The sequence below is a fragment of the Cupressus sempervirens genome, chromosome 10 (genome assembly GCF_028749045.1).
Source record: "Cupressus sempervirens isolate cs-2001-9-10 chromosome 10, ASM2874904v1, whole genome shotgun sequence".
NCBI classification, from domain to species: domain Eukaryota; kingdom Viridiplantae; phylum Streptophyta; class Pinopsida; order Cupressales; family Cupressaceae; genus Cupressus; species Cupressus sempervirens.
In genome coordinates, this window is record NC_143127.1 from 348,093,889 (window position 1) to 348,112,675 (window position 18,787).

Consider the following 18,787-nt stretch of genomic DNA (forward strand, 5'->3'; position numbering starts at 1 on the left):
TAGAAGTTCATCAGTTGAGAAGGGATGCCTCCAACTGGTGGCATCAGGAGGAGATCATAGGTGGAGTGAGGATGGACACCCTCACATAGGAATCTTTCCTAGAAAGATTTTGAGAGAGGTACTTGTTAGAGCATTTCTGACAGAAACAGATAGAGGAGTTCCATTCTCTTTATCAGAGAGGCCTTTTAGTGGCTCAGTACAAGAGCAAGTTTCTTGAGCTCCTTCCTTATGTGGAATACATGAAGGATGAGAAACTACAGGTGCATCGCTTTATCATGGGGCTGAATTTCTCTCTTCAGGGACCAGTTCGAATGGCCTTCCCTACCACCTTCAGACAAGCAATGGAGATAGCACTAGTTGCTGAGGATACTCGAGGTAGGCATGAGTCACAGGATTAGTCTCAGAACTGAAACTCTTCCCAGCAAAAATCCCCTTGGAAAGGAAATCAGAACTATACAGCAAGGTCCTTTAAGGCCCAACAGTCTCAGCAGCCAAAGCCCCAGCAGCAGCAGCAGCAAAAACCTTCTCAGGGTTATCAGGGCTCCAAGCCCAACTAGTGGCAGTCATAGGGTCCTAGGTAGGATAAAAAAAGTACAGACCCCATAGTCACAGTTAGTGAAGACTTAGTAGTCTTCTAGGGTGGATACAGAAGATCTAGTAGGTCAGGAGGCCCACAGGAGTCTGGATCACAGGGTGCACGATCTTATACTCGCAGACCATGCTACACTTGTGGTGGCATGGGTCATATAGCTAGGGAGTGTCCATAGGGATAGGCATCCAGTGGTCATAGTAGGGCTTTTTCAGAGCCAACAGTTGGTGACATGGGTAGATCCCATAGACTGTTTGCAGTGGTTGACAATTGCCAGGCTGAGCATCAGGCCATAGTTATCAAGGCTATAGGTATTATGCATGGCGGTATGGTTGCAGTTTTATTTGATTCTGGAGCTACTGACTCTTTTATATCTCCATATGTGGTGGAGCATTGCAGGCTAGTGGTAGTTAGACAAGATGTTAGTTGGGAAGTAGAGTTAGCCTCAGGAGCTAGAGTTTCAGTTAGTTCCATGGTGTAGAGTTGTTAGATGCAGATTGGAGACATGTCCACTAGGACTAATCTATGCATTACCCCTCTAGATTCTTATGATGTTGTTCTTGGCATGGATTGGCTTTATGCCCATAGCCCCAAGATGGATTGTCAACAGAAGAGGGTGGAATGTGTGGATGATGATGCTATCTCTAGGGAGATCTTTGGAGTGAAGAGGTCGGTGTCCCTTTGTATGATTTCTGTTATGCAGCTTAGACGGTGCATGCGAAAGGGTTGTTAGTTGTTTGCTATCACTATTAGTGACACAGACAAAGATTCAGAGAGGGAGCCATCCCTTGATTATTTTCCAATCGTTTAGGAGTTTTCATATGTGTTTCCTTCAGAGCTTCCTAGTATGTCTCCACCTTGAGTAGTGGATTTTCACATAGACCTTGTGCCAGGAGCTGAGCCAGTTTCAAGAGAACCATACAGGATGACTACTCATGAGCTTAGTGAGCTAAAGGCTTATTTGGAGGAACTCTTAGAGAAGGGGCATATTCGACCTAGTGTGTCACCTTGGGGTGCACCTATGATCTTCGTCAAGAAGAAGGATGGATCACTTAGGTTGTGTATTGATTATCGGCAATTGAACAAAGTGACCATCAAGAACCAATATCCCCTTACCAGAATTGATGATCTCTTTGATCAGTTGTAGGGTGCTCGAGTATTTTCAAAGATTGATTTGAAGTTGGGTTATCATTAGTTGAGGATTGTGGATAGTGATATCCCCAAAATAGCTTTTTGTACTAGATATGGTCACTACGAGTTCACAGTGGTACCATTTGGCCTTACGAATGCTCTAGCTATATTCATGATCCTCATGAATGGAGTATTCTGTACCTTTTTGGATAAGTTTGTGGTTGTCTTTCTTGATGACATTCTGATTTATTCTCATGATGAGAGAGAACATGAAGAGCACCTGAGATAGTTATTGCAGAAGCTGAGAGAGAATCTGTTGTTTGGCAGCTTGTCAAAGTGTGCATTCTTCAGACCCGAGATACATTATTTGGGTCATGTCATATCAGGTGATAGAGTCTTAGTAGACCCATCAAAGATTAGGGCCATCATGGATTGGCTAGCACCCACCAGTGTTACTGAAGTGAGGAGCTTTATGGGGCTAGCAAGATATTACCAACATTTCATTTTAGGATTCTCTCGATTGGCAGACCCCATCACATCTCTTCAAAAAAAGGGCAAGAAGTATGAGTGGATAGAGAAGTGTGGTAGAGCTTTTTAAGAGCTCAAGAAAGCCCTCACGAGTGCATCGATTCTTGTAGTAATAGATCCTATTGCAGATTTTGTGGTGTGCACCGATGCATCTTTAGATGGATTAGGGGCAGTCCTTATGTAGGAAGGATGACCTATTTCCTTTGAGTCTAGGAAGTTGAAGACTCATGAACTCAATTATCCTACTCATGACCTAGAACTTGTGGCATTGGTTCATGCCTTGGTGAGATGGCGACATTTCCTTTTGGGTCATAGATTCGAGCTTCATTCCAATCACCAGAGCTTGCAGTACATATTTTCTCAGCCAAACCTTAATGCTAAGAAAAGAAGGTGGATGGAGTTTTTGTGTGAGTATGATTTTTATGTTCATTACATCAAGGGAAAGGAGAATGTGGTTATAGATGCCTTAAGTAGAAGGTGCCATGAGCTTTCATCTGTGACTACTTGCACTGACTTGAGAGAGCGGATCTTACAGCACTTACCAACTGATGAGCTTTATGCAGAAGTTAGTTAGTTAGTACATTCTTAGAGACCCTTGGAAGGGAAGTTTGCAAAGTATTCCTTGGAGTCTGATGGACTTTTGCATCATAGGGGATGTATGTATGTACCTTCCATTGGGGGTTTGCGTGAGCTGATTGTACTTGAGGCTCACAGAGCACCTTATGCAGCACACCCTAGTGTTAAGAAGTTACATGCAGATTTGAGGCAATTGTATGATTGACCAAGCATGAGAGTGTAGATTGCTAGCATAGTTGCGAGATGCCTTGAGTGCCAGAGGGTGAAGGTGGAGCATCATCATCCTGGTGGGCTTCTCCAGCTGCATGAGATTGTAGTGTGGAAATGGGACACTATATCTATGGATTTTATTGTTGGTCTTCCTATGTCATCTCGTTGCCATGATGTCATTTTGGTGATAGTTGACACATTGACCAAGGTTGCCCATTTCTCACCGTGTGTACTACATTCACAGCCTAAGACATAACTCAAGTGTTCTTGTGAGACATTGTTAGACTTCATGGTGTTCCCCGTAAGATCATCTCTGATAAAGACTCATTGTTCACTTCTTCTTTTTGGAGAGAGTTGCAGTTAACTTTGGGCACTAGGCTCAATTTTAGTACAACGTACCATCCTCAGACCGATGGCCAGACTGAGTGAGTAAATCAGGTTTTGGAGGACATGCTACGTATGTACGTGATGGACCATCAGGTCAAATGGGAGGAATACCTACATCTTGTCGAGTTTTCCTATAACAATGGGCACCATTCTTCCATAGGTATGCTGCCTTATGAGGCCTTGTATGGGAGACCATGCAAGACACCCTTGAGTTGGGACAGGATCAAGGATCGAGTATCTATTGGTCCCCAGTTAGTAAAGGAGATGGAGTAGTAGGTGACTTTGATTAGATAGCGCTTGAGAGAGGCAGAATAAGTATGCTGATGCTAAGAGGACGGATCGAGAGTATCAGGTTGGTGATAGAGTGTTCTTGAGGGTGCAACCACACAACAGTCTGATTCAATTCGAAAAGGGCTCTAAGTTGGCACCCCATTTTGTTGGGCCATTCGAGATCCTAGAGAGGATAGGACTTGTTGGTTACTGTTTAGCTTTGCCACCTAGCTTGTGACACATCCATGATGTGTTTCATATTTTAGTACTTAGAGGATACATTTATGATGAGTCTCATATTATAGATTGGGATGCTTTACAAGTGGAGTCGGATGGACAGCTAGCACTAGAGCCTATCCGCATTATTGCCCAATGGACCCTAGCACTTCGAGGCTGAGAGCTGGACTAGGTTAGGGTCCAGTGGGATTGTTACGATGAGGTCACGACTTCATGGGAGGATGCAGCGCAAATGTGATCTCAGTACTCGAATCTTTTTGATGAACTCTAGGAGGAAGTTCATGCCTAGTGGGGGAGGATGTGAGGCCTCGCCTCGACCAATCGTAGCATAGTGATACATTACTATTATTTTGATATTCATGACTCAAGATGTCGAGACATTATCTGATGCTTAGAACATATTATACTATTTCATGTTGTGTGATGTTACCTTCAAATATATTTGATGTTTGTCATTTAATGTTTCATGTATATGTATGTTGATGAAATTAGTAATGTAGGATTGAGACTTTTATTTAAGAGATTTTAAATCGTCAAGAATTAAGCAGGATGAAGAAACCCTTATTGATGTATGTTTCAATTTATGTAGATTTCTGATACGTATACATATATGTACATGTGATTTTATGGGACTACTGATGTGTGCAATGAGTGTGCAGATATTTTAGTCGAGAAACCCTACGAAGGAACATAACTGATCTTTGTGTGCTAATTTTGGAAACCTTGTTGTTCGTAATTTATGTATTACATTGTAAGATGTATGTATGTATCTTTCTATGTTCAGTGAATGTTAGTGTTCGTAACTATGTTCTTTTAGTGTCGCTTGACACTCAAATTATTTATGTTCTTCAGTGTGCTGTTTAGAGTTACTTGTATAACCTTTGGACCCAAGTTGGTTTAGTTAGTGTCATTTTTCTAATTGGGTTCTTAATTGAGGTTAGTCATCCCTTAATTTGAATTAGTGCTTAATCTGCAATGTTAGAGTAGTTAGATAGTCCTATTTTATTTCTAGCTTTTGTTTGGCTCTAAACCTTTTTCCTAAGGCTTAAAACATGAAATAATTATACCCAAAGGGTATGGGTATGGGTTAGGGGTCTTTTCCAACCCCTAAGCCCCTTTTATTAACTTTTGAGGTCACTCAAAAAGTCTCTTTTTGCCTTTGTGCGAAAATTGACCATGGTTATCTTGAGCTACCTCATCTCACCTCCACTTAGTGTTTAACCATAGTGTGGGTAGAGTTAGGAGTTTCTAGAATTGCAAGTGGGTAGGAGAAGTTATTGATCCCTTTGGTGGTTGAGTTTGAAGCTTATTTAGAGGCCCTTCTTGGACTAGTAGGGTTTGTTACCCAATCTCTACATTTAGAGAGGAGTTTTGAAGATTGAAGGAAGGAAGGGGAAACTCTACTCAAACTTGTTCATTGCCATTACCTCTTTGTCAAGGTAGGAATTCTCATCTCCCTTGTTCAGTTTTCATGATTGTTTCATGCTTATGCTACCTTGTTGTTGTTTCAATGTTTGTATGTTTGTGGGTATGTTGGGAAGATTTGAAAACCATGGTATTTTGGATGATTTCCTTTCATGTTTATGTTTGCAATTTTGAGATTTTTCTTGCATGGGTGTTTTGGTATTACTCACCCTTGGAGAGGGTAGAAGTGACCAATTTTGGGAAAGGTCTATTAGTTGGACTCCAACCAGTGTAGAGTCTCTTCTCAGGGTGAGAAGAGGGAGAGAGGGTAGGGTGTTATGGGCCCCTACCCATCATCACAAACCTCGTATGAGTATGGCATGTTTAAATGAAAGAACAGAAGTTCTTGATTAATAGCCCCGATTGGGCATCTAATTTGGTGTTGTGCTTGACTTCTCCTATTAGAAGAATCCACCTTTCCCTAGTGTTGATTCATTGTGAGTCATATTGTCAGAACCTTGTATGAATATGCATGTTTGAATTGTTCTTGGTCATGCTTTTGGTCACCTGATCAGATTCTATTTCCTCCTTGGTTTTAAACATGTGTTGCAGAAAACATTATAAATCCCTTGATGAGGGTCATGATGAAAATTCAATTAAATTGTTGAAATTTGGGATTGATATCCTATGTAATCTTGTATTTTAAACTTTTTTGTAAATGGCAACGAAGTTGGGTTTTCTTCCTAGTTCTTTCCCAGCTGAGCCTTTGAATCAAGTTTGCCAATAAAATTGGTGTTTGAGTATAATTGGTTATCATTTGATTTAATCATGATTTAAATTTAGATGGATGAATCTCAAAAATAGGATGGAATTGATAATGTTCAATTTGGTAAAATTTCAAATTTTCTTTTATGATTGAAAATGAAAATTATGATCATGGATGTAGATTCAGGTTGCATGATTATTTGAATCAAACAATTCTTGCATTATTGATTTAAAATGGATAATCCATACTCTTGGTATATTAAGTTGTAATAAGTCCTTATAGATTTTCTTTGAAAAGAAAAATTTAATTCCCCCTTGATTATTAATCAATTGAAAAAAAAAAAAACTTTATGCTTAGAAAATTTAGACCAAAAAAAATATATATTCTTCATTGCCTTGTAATTCTATACTTAGAAAATTTTCAAAAAAAAAAGGTTCAGGAGAGTAAAACTCTCTACCTTTTGTATGGGCACCAATTTATTCTTTCTTGAGTGACAGAGAATATTTTAAGATTCTTATACATTTTGAATATCATTAGAGAAATTATTACCATTCAATTATATGTATATAGTATTATCATAATATAAAATACTTATTATCGAATACCTTTTATATCCTATCTCCATCTATAAAACTTTAGTAATAACTATCCTAAAATATCCTAAACTTACCTATATTACTTTTGTCTTAAATGCTTTTCTTCATTCCCTTGCTGGACGTAGGCCTGTTAGATAATTTGAAAAGACTTTTTGTTGTAAATTTTTTATCTAAGTCAGCAAGTGGTTATGAGGGTGACGTCACCCTGTCCCCTCATCTCCACCTTGGGTCAAGCGTCCAGGGAAAACACTGAGTTCACGTTTCCTTTGTTTGGGAATGCATAAGTTTAAACTTTTTTTTTTAACCTTCATGTTGGATCGCCCACCTTGGAGGCCTGTGCAAGCTTGGGGTAGAGCGCTATCCCAAGGACAACGCTTGGGAAGCGCATTTGTCCCTTGGGAAGTGCTTGCCCAGGGAGCATGTGGAGCTTAGGGAGTAGAGTGTGCATAGGGGTAGATGTTGTAGGAGTTATCTTGGAGTTAGTTTTAAGTTAGGTTTAAGTTAGTTTAAGTTAGTACATGTTAATGTTGTTAGTAGTTGTTAGTAAGTAGCTTTAGGTTAGTTAATTTATTATTATAATGTTTGCATGTGTCTTTTTAAGTGTTTAAACTTAGTGGGTTAGGAAAAGTTAGTAATAGAGTTAGATGAAGTTTAGGTATTATGTTTTGTTTTATTTTAATTTGTGATTATTAAATATTTAAATTAAGATAATTATAGTTTAGTTGTTTAGTATGTATGTTAGTTGTTGTTAATATGAGTTGTGTTTTATTGAATGATTAAATTAAGTTAGATTGTCAATTTAAACATAATTATATCTTTATGACTAAATTATAACTTTGATAGACGTTGATCTTTAATAGTTAATTACTTTGACTTTAGGAAGTCCTTTTTAATCTCTAATGAAGTATAGTTTTACGCAATATTGTAATTAGTATGTTTTATTTCTTTATTTAGTAATGTTAGAATGGTTCAATTTTAATAGATTACAAAGTTAATTGATATTTTTATTAGAAATAAAGCTTAAGTATGTTATGATATTTAAGAATAGATGTAAATAATATTGAAATCTTAATCTGAGTTTAATGGTGGATGAAAGGTTATTTTAATCAAATGATATCTTTTAGTACAAAAGTTTCAAAATAATTAGACCTCGAATTATAATTGTTATTCAATTGATTTAAGGGTATTAATCCTTATTTCTATTTTATTCATTATTTTTATCCTTTAAAGTAAATGAAATATAATGTGTTAAAAATTTCATTAATTAAATTTGGATTTGTTTAAATTAATTAACTGACTAAACTATGAAAGTTTTAATTTTGATGATCTAATCATACCCATTGATTTTAAACTCAACCTTATCAAACTTAGAGCATTTCTAATTTTTAATTATTATTCAAAAAAAAAAAATTGTGTATCTTTTCCCTTTTAGTCTGGGCATGACAAATTTTAAGATTATGGACTAGTTTCAGATTCTGATATGGATGATATGTGTGAATACAAGTTAGAGTGCTCACTTGAATATTGTTCGGTTATGCATAAGGATACACAATTTGAAGGTATGTGTGATCCCTTTCCTCGAGTTGAGTACAAAGCCTTCATATTCAAAGTTGATAGCATGCATAAATTATTAAATGAAGAGGATTTTAAGTTTTAGTCTAATATGTTTAACTATGCTGATGAGTACTCTCGTAATGAGCAAGTGGTTGAAAATGAAGTACTTTTTTACATGCATTATGGAAGTAATGATGTAGGTTTAGTTTTGCTAAATGGTGAGATTCGAGATGTGTATCTAATTGGTGAAAATGATAGAAGTAATTTCAGTTTATCTCACGATGAAAGGAATGAAAATCAATTTTTTGATAGAGGTAAATAAATTTTCTGAAGTTTGGTGACCTGGGTCATCGTGTGTACATAGTAGTGGTAGTTGTTGTTTGCTTTCAATAAGGTTGTTTGAGAGAAGTTTTGAAGTTTTTGGGAATGGTCTACTTCTTGTAGAGATCTAAAATCTTGCCATGCCCACAAGGGGCATGCATCCCTAGATAGAGCCACTATTGGCACTCAAAATTGTAGCCCAAATTTCGAGCACTATTGAAGAAATTGAGCCCTATAAATGCTTTTAAATGTGATTGTACTTGACTATACCTTTGAGGCCTCTAAGGTGTTTAATGTTTCTAACACCCTGAATTTAGTTCATCTAAGTGTTCCATGAAGTTAAATTGAGATTCCAAGCTATTTCGTGAAGTCCTTTTTAGAGCATTTGCCAAATCTACATTTTACCTGAAGTGTCAAACAATGACAAGAGGCTATGTTTGTGATTGAATATCTCACACCCAAAAATGTTTCATGACTTGCCGCTTTGGGAGAATCTAATGTTTTTACATGAGAGCCTATGTTTCAGATTTTGATTTTTTTTGAGTCCGTTTGACTAGGTTTTGAATCCCCCAAAGTTGGTAGTTTGTTGTTTTCATGCTGATGCACTTTGCACATAATTTTGGGAAGCCCTGTTTGACGTGTTATAATTTTTGACCAGTTGATCAGAATGCTAAAATTAATTTTGTGTTGCATTGTAGATGTTAGAGACTTGTTATGTTTCAAGTTTCAGCTCATGATGAATCTATTTGATTAGTTTTCAAACACAATTCCAAACGCAATTTCTATCTTTTTACTGGTGTCAACATTTGCAAATTTGTTGGAACCCTTGTTTGTGATGTCGTAACTTGAAATCCGTGATAGGTGAGATCGAATGGATTGTACCATTGTGTTTTCCTCTCAAAATAATTTAAGTGTGTTAGTTTGTAAGTCATGAAGAATCCATTTGCACACTTTTCCAGGTCAATTCCATTTGTAAAAAATGATTTTCTGTCATTGTTTATAGTTTGCAAAATCCAAGTAGCCTACTTTGACCACTCGCCAAATGTGTCCTATTATTTTTCATGAGCCCAAATTTTAGATCCATATTGTCCTCATGACAGAGAATCAATGTCCCAGTTTTTGTACCCTCAAGTATCAATTTGCCCAATTTTTGAAGCCGATTCCGAACACAATTTATTACTTTCTAACATGTTTTCTTGCAAGCAATTCTAAGAGGTCAACTTTGACAGAAAATATCTTTTCACCTCAAATTTTTCATGAGACAAGATTCGATAGGGTGGGAGTATGTGGAACAAAGAATTAGTGTGCCAATTTTTAGAGCCCGATCAGGTGTTCTTATCAATTTTTAAGGCCAGTCAAAAGATATCCTAACACAAAATTGATAGTTCGCAAAACAGATGTAAAATGAGCTTCAAATTCATTTTTAGTGGTTGAATTTGCTTCAAATTAGTATCAGAGGTTCAATAGATCAATTCGGCATTTCAGTTGTTTGGAAACAATTTTTTTTTTTTAGCCGGACCCACTTGGGGCCCGACTAATTGCATCATAATGCTAAGATATGGATCAGAAATGGAAAATATTTGAGCAATAATAAGACTTTCTTGATTGTTGCATCATCTTAGTAAGAATGCAAAGCATTGTGAATCAAAGTGAATTGTATGACTTCTTGATTCACAAATGATCATAAAAGTTATTTCTTAACATACTAAGAGTGGTTGCACAAAAAAGATTTGGAAGAACTTGGAGAGAGACTAGATGAGCTTACGATTTTGGGATCTTCCTTTCATCTTTTTATATTTTTTCTTGTTATCTTTAACTTGTCTGAGGTGGATGTAGTAGTAAAGTTCAAAGCTTGATATGATGTTTAAAGTGGATTTTAAAGTGGGTGTCCAATAGACCGCCCAATTTGAAACTTGACAGTCAAGCTTCCCATCTTCTCCCCTACCTCAGTGTATCCCATTCGTACTTGATAGTCAAGCTTCCCAACTTCTCCCCTACCTCGGTGTATCCCATTGGATTGGGGCCTTCATTTGGGATTCATCTATGTTCTTGGGTTTTTGATAGTTTTTTGTGAGCTTTTGATCAGTTATGATGAGTTATGGTGTGGACTCTAGGAGAAAGCCCAGTTTTGACCATGCAAGAGAAGATTGCATGGAGACTTTGGGGATGGGGATTGATGATACCAATTGTAATGCTTTGGAGAAGATGAAGAAAAAGAAGCTTCTTCAATCTGGATCTCAATCTAAATCACCCGAGGAATTGGTGATGGGGGAGATCGATTTTGAGGTGGTTAGAGAGAATTCAGTGGCAGTTTCTAATTCCATCAAGCAGAGTGACAAGAATAGTAGCATGAGTAGTAGAGATGGCCATGTTTTTAGATTTCGCAAAAGAGTTTTTGGCTCGAGGAGGGCTCTTGGCAGCCATGTGAGAGTGCATGGGATCAACAGGTCTAATTGTGAATCATCTAGCAGGTGAATTGTTGTTTCTAGGGGTGGGCACTCATCGGTAGATAACTGGATGAAGAAATCCAAGGTACCCACAAGTAGATCCAATGGGAATGCCAAGTGGGTCAAAAATGGTAGTATTGAACAGGAGGAGATCAACTTATATAAAGTAGTAGTCTTACATCATTTGACAAAAGATTCACAGAAAGGAGACAGAGAATGCAAGTTAAAAGCTACAATCAATAGGGACCCCTGAAATTTGAGATCATGCTAAAAAAAGGGAGAAAAGGCAGAGTTTTTAAAATGAAAACCATGGAGCAAGAACCAGCGATAAGTGATAAAGAGACACAACAGATTAAAGAGTAAAATGTCACAAGTAGCATTCAAAGTGGAGATGCAAACTTTAAAAAAGCTCACACTAATTTGCATAAAAAGCCGCTAGTTCCAAGTATAATCAAAGCATAAACAAAGAGTTCCCATGACCATGGCATGCAAAGAACGACTATGTTATAGGGAAAGAAGCCATCATGAATAAAAGAGGAGGGCCGCTCAATCTAAAAAGAGTCCATGCAGAGAAAAGAAGATGCCCATATAACATCAACAAAGAGGCCTTAGCAAATAGAATGAGCAACTAGAGGGCAATCCATAGTGAAAAGTGCAGAACAAAGCAAAAAACGTAGGCAAGACCAATATCCCACATTCGCCAAAGAGAAGAATTTAAAAATATTTAACTACTCCTCCTTACAATATGTATTGCATCTTAAGAGACAACACTTTATGAATACCTTGATTGCATGTGGGGCTCATTTGTGGCCAGTTGGAACATGAAGATAGCCGGAGTTGATGTAAGCATGACATTAGACAAAATTTTATTCAAAGATGCATGTGCACTGATGTGGACCCAGGCAACATGATCACACCACATGGTAGATTGAATAGCAAGGACATACCTGCAAGATCAAGATGAATGCTAGTTAAGTATTACAAGAATGCAGGATGCTGCCACATGGTAGCGAGTCCTGCACATGGTGAAGTGGCATTGCAAAGTAGGCTCAGGTAGGAAGCGACCAGATCATGACACGTGCCATGATCTGATGGTGGGCGCATGCCCACAAAATAGAGATGCAAGGAAGTTAGAAAATGTAGGAAAGTGGGCACATGATGTGGCATACCTACATGCAGGGGATGATGGAGCAACTAGGAAGCCAATCAGGGGTTGCCACATGGCACCGCAGGAACAGGTTCAAATGCGATGCACATGATGTTGACACGTGGTAGATCTGACCATTAGCACAATTTTGCAATATGAAGTTGCACGATCATTAAGAAATGTGGGCAAGTGGGTGAGCACCATGTGGTGATGAGGGGGCAGGCCAACCAATTAGAGGTTGCCATGTGGCACTCAATCAAAGGACAATTGACCCTGGATTGGAAGGATAGGAAAAATTTAAAAAATGTTAAAAATTTATTTTTAATAAATTTCCTCCAAAGTGGGTATGCATGTTCAAAATTCCAAAAAATAGTCCAGGGCATTAAATCTAAAGTTCACACTTTAGAAATTTTTAAATTTTTGAATTTTTTGAATTTAAAATTGTAGACCTTGAGTTTTTCTAGTAGAGGAACTATTTTTCAAACTGTGATTCTAGGGGTTTCCAGTACTCAAAACTTAGACTCCAATATACCATTGGAATTTGAAAAAGAAAAGCTATCTATTTTTGGAGCTTTTTTATGCACAGGTACTCACTAATTCATGCTATAGGTCATTTTGTGAAATTTGGGGCATTGGCAATAGAACAGACAAATATGATCATTAATCATCAGAGTTTGTTAGAGGGTGGATTTGATGACTTTTTGGAGCCTGAATGTGGTAAAAATAAGTTGGGAAAGATTATATTGCATTTTGAAGGCCATATTCAACTAGTTTTTCACTTTTTACCATGAATTCAACTTGGCATCAAAGTTAGTTATAATAGTGAATCAAATATCTCAGATATTTCTTTCTTTTGGAAACCAAATGATGGAGATTGGATTCTGGGAGTTAAGGAGAGAAGGTAGAAAGATTTTTTTTCAACTTCTTAAGGGAGAATTCTAAAGGGACACATGTCAATTGCAGATTCAATCTAGGAATTCCTTCAACCTATATCTTTCTCATTCTTTCTAATTAGAATCGTTCCAATTTTTGTCACTGAGAAACTAGTTGGTTCTAGTTTTTTGGAGAAAATTGGCACACTACTGTGATACCAAGGTTTTGGTTCCAGTCTTGATGCGTTCCCAATACTAAGACACCATTATTTTTCAGCATACTCTCTCTTGTATGAACAACATTAAGAAGGTTAATATAGATAGTTCAGATCTGTTAGGTCACATCATGTTTTTGATTTTGTGCATATGACTATATAAGTTTCAAGGAAATTAATACAAAGAGCAAATGATTGAGTTTTAGTTGAATCTTGTCTCCACTCTTAGTTAGTTGTAATGTTTTATGACCTTTGAACAAAGAGCCTAGGTCATAGTTGCAAACCCTTAAGACTGTATGTTGTTTCACTGTTGCTGATAATTCAAGGAATTGTGTAAATACTTTATAGAAATCAATAGGGTTATAGATTTATTGAGGAGGATATCAGGTAAGAATGAGATTTAAACTGAACATAGATGTCTATTTACAAGTTGAATAGATAGATTAGATATCTAAAAATACACATATGTCTCAGATATTCATATGTATGTTTGTGATTCATGGATTTAACCAATGGTTAAAGCACTAATCGGTTACAGGATCATTAGGTTTTATTGTTGCATATTAGGGGTTTGTTGAAATCAACATTATCAATCAAAAGTGTTTTCACCTTTCATATTGAAGGACCTAAATTTAATAGCCTCACTTAGCTTCTTAAATTCATAGATCTGCATTTAGCTACTATAGATTGATGTTATTTCATGAGTTATTAGGAGATACAAGGGTTCTCATCTTCTTAATAGATTCAGAGATATGTTTTTGCACTAGTACAGTATCTTTTGAATCTGAGGTCTACCTACCTAGGTTTAGTAGAGCCTGAAGTAGAAGAAGGGTCATGCCTTATAGTTGGCCTTTTGTTAGAAATGGCATGTTGAAAATGGGAGTTAGCTAGCCCTAGACATGTTAATTTCTCAGTGGGATAATTGAAAACTTGGTAACATTTTCAAACACCAACAACACTAGCCCCTGATCCATTCTTATTCCTTGATCCATCAAAGTACATACTCCATATCCCACTCACATCTTCTATAGTATCCACAAGATTAGGGACTAGAGCATCCTTCTCTAATATACAATATATACTGAGGCCTATCTCAAGGGTTTCTAACATAGGATCAGATTGATATGCATTAGTCCATTCATCTAAGAGAAAATCAGGTATCTCTACTAGGGAAGTAGTAGGCTCATTTACTATGTCATTCTCATCCATTTCTAGGATGGTGCAATTCATGTTGATGAGATTAGGGTTGTAGGGCTCGGTATGATGGAAGGACAAAGGCTCTACTCTGATCAAAGCTTTGGCCCCATATCTTGTCCTAAAATACATATATGACCAATCAGAAGATATGTAACCACCTATTTGGGCAGTGAAATCTCTTGACAGACAGATGGAAAAATGTGGCTTGACTTTAGCAATGGATATATCTTGAGTTACAGTACAACTAGGGCATGCATGTAAGGCCATTTCCACATTCCTAAGGATCCCTATAGTTTTGATGGTACTACCATCCAACTATAATACATCCTTAACAATGGGCTCATATTTCATTTCCAAAGCATTAGCAACACACCTAGGCATCACTGAACTACTAGCCCCTGAATCAATCATGCAATTATGGACTAGTTTATTCCCTATAATTAGAGAGACATAAAATGGAGGGGGTCTAACCTTTTTACTTTTTTCTTCCTCCCTTGATGGTTGTACTAGGCTTTTGGCACTTTCCATGTTGGATAGCTGATCCTTTGGTTTAATACTTTCCAATTCTTGTTGTAGCAATAGCATCCCACATGGAAATATTGACATTTTTCTTCTTCATTTGTTCTACCACATTGAATGGTGTAGTAGGTTCTTTGGTAGAAACCTTGAGAGCTACATTTGTAGGAGGTTGAGGTGGAACAACATAAGGACCAGTCATGTTCTTTCTGCCATTATTCTGCCTCTACTCCTAAAAGGTATTTGATTGATCATTTACTGCTTGTTCATGGGGTATTGCATTTGAAGTTGAGGCCTGATTAAGAGGAGGAGGGGTAGCATCTCCAATAGCTCATCTTTTTCTCCTAGTGTTGTGAGCAATGGAATCCTAGTTTACATTACAATGTTCCTCCATTTGATGATTCCTAAAAGAGAAATCTCCCTATCCTTCCATATATGAGGCCTCTTTAAATTGGTCCTCCTTGTATGATTTTCCTACTACAGGCTCTTGGATGGTCAAAGCCAAATAAGATTTAGCCTTCTGACACATGCAACAAGCATAGGAGTAGTTACAGGAGGGACAAAAATCCTCGTCTAGGGCCATGTTGTTCTGATGAACTATGGCCCTACTTTGGTTTGCATTTGAGGTTGAAGCATGACTACTCTACCTATTCTGATCAAAAGAATTGTTCCCATAATTTTGATTTGGGGGCTTACCACTATTCATAGTTTGATGCTACAATTGATGAGCCTTACTACCTTGAGCTTGCTATTTCTCTAATGTCACCACCCTAATGCTCATTTTCTACATCATAGAGAAACTATCTTCTAGCTTCTTCTCTTGGCCTTGCAATCTTTTATCTATGTTCAACATCATAGATTACATCATCTCCTTGATCTCATCTATTCCATCTAAAGAAGTGGAAGCTTGAGGGGCTAGAGCAGGGGATTTTGATGTGGAAGTTGTGGGAAGAGGAGCCATTACTAGTTGGTGGTTTGGAACATTAGTAAAGAAAGGCATGGGAGGCCTTGGAGCTAGCTTACCTCCTTGTATTAGGATTTTTTTTGACTTTATTGCTATGTCATAAACATTAGGTAAGGTATCTCCTCCCATAGTTTGGATTGTAGTGGTAATGCCACTGTTAAAAGCTCAGAGGTAATGCAGGAAGGCATTACCAGGGGTAGGTTTTACCAAAGTAGGTATTCTATCCCATGTCTTTTAGAATCTATAGTTGAAATCAATCATACATTCATGGGGGGCTCTTTTTATAGTAGTCAATTGTTCTAAAAGTGACAAATGGTCACTTTTGTCCTCAAAGTTTTTGTGTAATCCTACTCCTAATCCATCCCAATGTGTTATAGAACCATGAGCCAAACCTCTATACCATTGTAGTGCTTTTCCTTTTAAGGATGAGGCTAGAAGCCTAACTGTAACATCATCCTCTATAATACCATGGATGTTGCAGACATTTGCAACTTCTTGAATGTTTTTTGAGGGAGAGATAGAAGTCTCACCAATAAATTTTGGTACACTTTTGAGTGTAGCTATTGTTATGTCATGTCTTTGAGCCAATAAAAGAGGACTTCCACCATTAAAGGTGGAAAAAGTATGGTCTTTGGGCTATGCCATATAGACAAGTGATCTATTGATGTGTGCTAATGGCAATCTAGGCTGAGATCTAATAGTAGGAGGAGTAGAGATATATCTTGCAAGTGTATTCGTTACTGTTGCACTCCTAATTGGTGATAAAGATACTCTAGTCTTCTTTCTTCTAGGATTTGAAAATGAAAGCTCTTGGTACTTAAATTTACCTCTAGAAGATCCCCTTATTTTGGCTTTGGGCATGAATTACTACAACTTTGGTCTGGAACCAGATGTATTTGAAGCTTAGAGTCACCAAGTACTTGAAGAATGAGCCTCTTGAAGGCTTGAATACTGAAGCCAGTACTATCTCCTTGGTATCAATCTTGAAATCTTCCTTTTGACACTAGTAGACTTTGAAATTTTCTGAATAGAGTCCCACTAGGCATGCCAAAAAATTTTGTCACAGAGGTTTGCACCCTTGTCCAAAGTTTTTACCTAAGGACAACCTTGTGAAACATGAAAACAACCTCCAAGCTATGGGACTTGAACTGTGAGGTTGAGTCTCCGAAGAAGGCTGACTTTCTTTACTATCAGGGTGCACCTAACTACTCTTGCAGAGGAAAAGGGAGAAGGAATGCATGAAAGGAAATCTACCTATTCTAATCTAAGGGGTGATGCACCAAAATAGAGTGTTGAAACCAATCTCTACCCATACATGCACTACTAAACCATCATGACACCAAAAGATATACACATCCAGACTTGCTTTAATCTAACAAACACATGTAGATCAGAAAACCCAAATGAATGACAAGGAAACAGAGGATTCACTTATATACCATTCATAGGCCAAAAGAGATATAGTCATGTAAGATTGCAAATCTCTACAATACATTAATGAGAGGAAAATAGTTATTGCACTTTACATCGATGGCTAAAGGAGATAAGGCATAATGCCATATAGTTCGGAGGCAAAGGGAATTTACATTGAAGCTACAGAGAAATATCAGAGAAGTTAGAGAAGAGTCCCCTTTATAAAATCTAAAAAATTGCCTTTATAGTTCAGGCATAACTGAGATATCTTCTTACTAAAATTACTCCAAAACCACTACCATTAAGTCTTATAGAGAAAAATCATGTAGATCTGAAGAAAATCTAATCTAAGCACAGATCCAGATGCAATGATATCTGATCTTTGTTGAAATAGGGCCCTGAGAAGATAGAAATGATGCCATTAAATTGTTTGACCAAGTAGATAGATCAACTGGGGTGGTAGAGTGTTCTCCTAGGATTAGAATTCATTTTAAGGTGATTGGAATTGATCACAAGGATCAGATCATACAGGAAAACTTGATTTCCCCTATTTCTAGCTCATCAGTCAGCAACAATCAGTAGTCAATAGAATACTGCAACCAGAATGAGCCATTTGGGCCAATGATTTCTTTTCATTTCACAAAGTCTCCACATGGTTGACCACATCTTCTTTACTAACTATGCCACCTCCTCAAAACCTTGACCGCGATGTCTCATAACCGTCATCCTTTCCATTAATACCCTAATTGTAACGTATCTCCTTGGGCTCGCAAAGACATGTGTCCCTTAGGTGCTTTCCCACATTGCTTAAATTCCTCATATCTTCATAATGTGGGAAAGCGCCGATCATTGATCTCTACGAGATCAATGATCACGAAAGATCCCTATCAGCATCTGACTTAGCCTAACCTAGCCCCATCTGGCACCACCTTGGCACACGACTGACACTACCTTGGTGACCCATACAAGAAATTAGTCCCATAGAGACATGTGACAGCGAGGTGCTTGCCCACATTTCTTAACATCCCTGCATCTTCATCTTGCAGGAAAGCACTAGCCCTCGATTTTTTTGCATCGAACGATGGATCCTGTTGCTCAATAGAATATTGCCTTTTCAAACCCACGTGTTCTGACAAGTACCATGATAGAATTTATTTATCTCTCTTGGGGAGAGTAAACCCATGACATCACACTATGCCATGCATTGCAAGGGCACATACCCGCATTGTTTAATTTCTTTGCAACTCCTTATTTCAGGCATACGCCAACCATTGATGCTTGAAGATCTGATGGTGGAAGGTACAATCAGGGACATGTGAGGTCATGGGATAGTTGTCACCAAGGTGCTTGCTTGCATTGTCAGAAGGTCTAATAGAAGACAAAATGTAGGAAAGCAGGCACCAATCAAATTGCCAACTCACCAAGCCACCTTTTCCACCCTATTTGC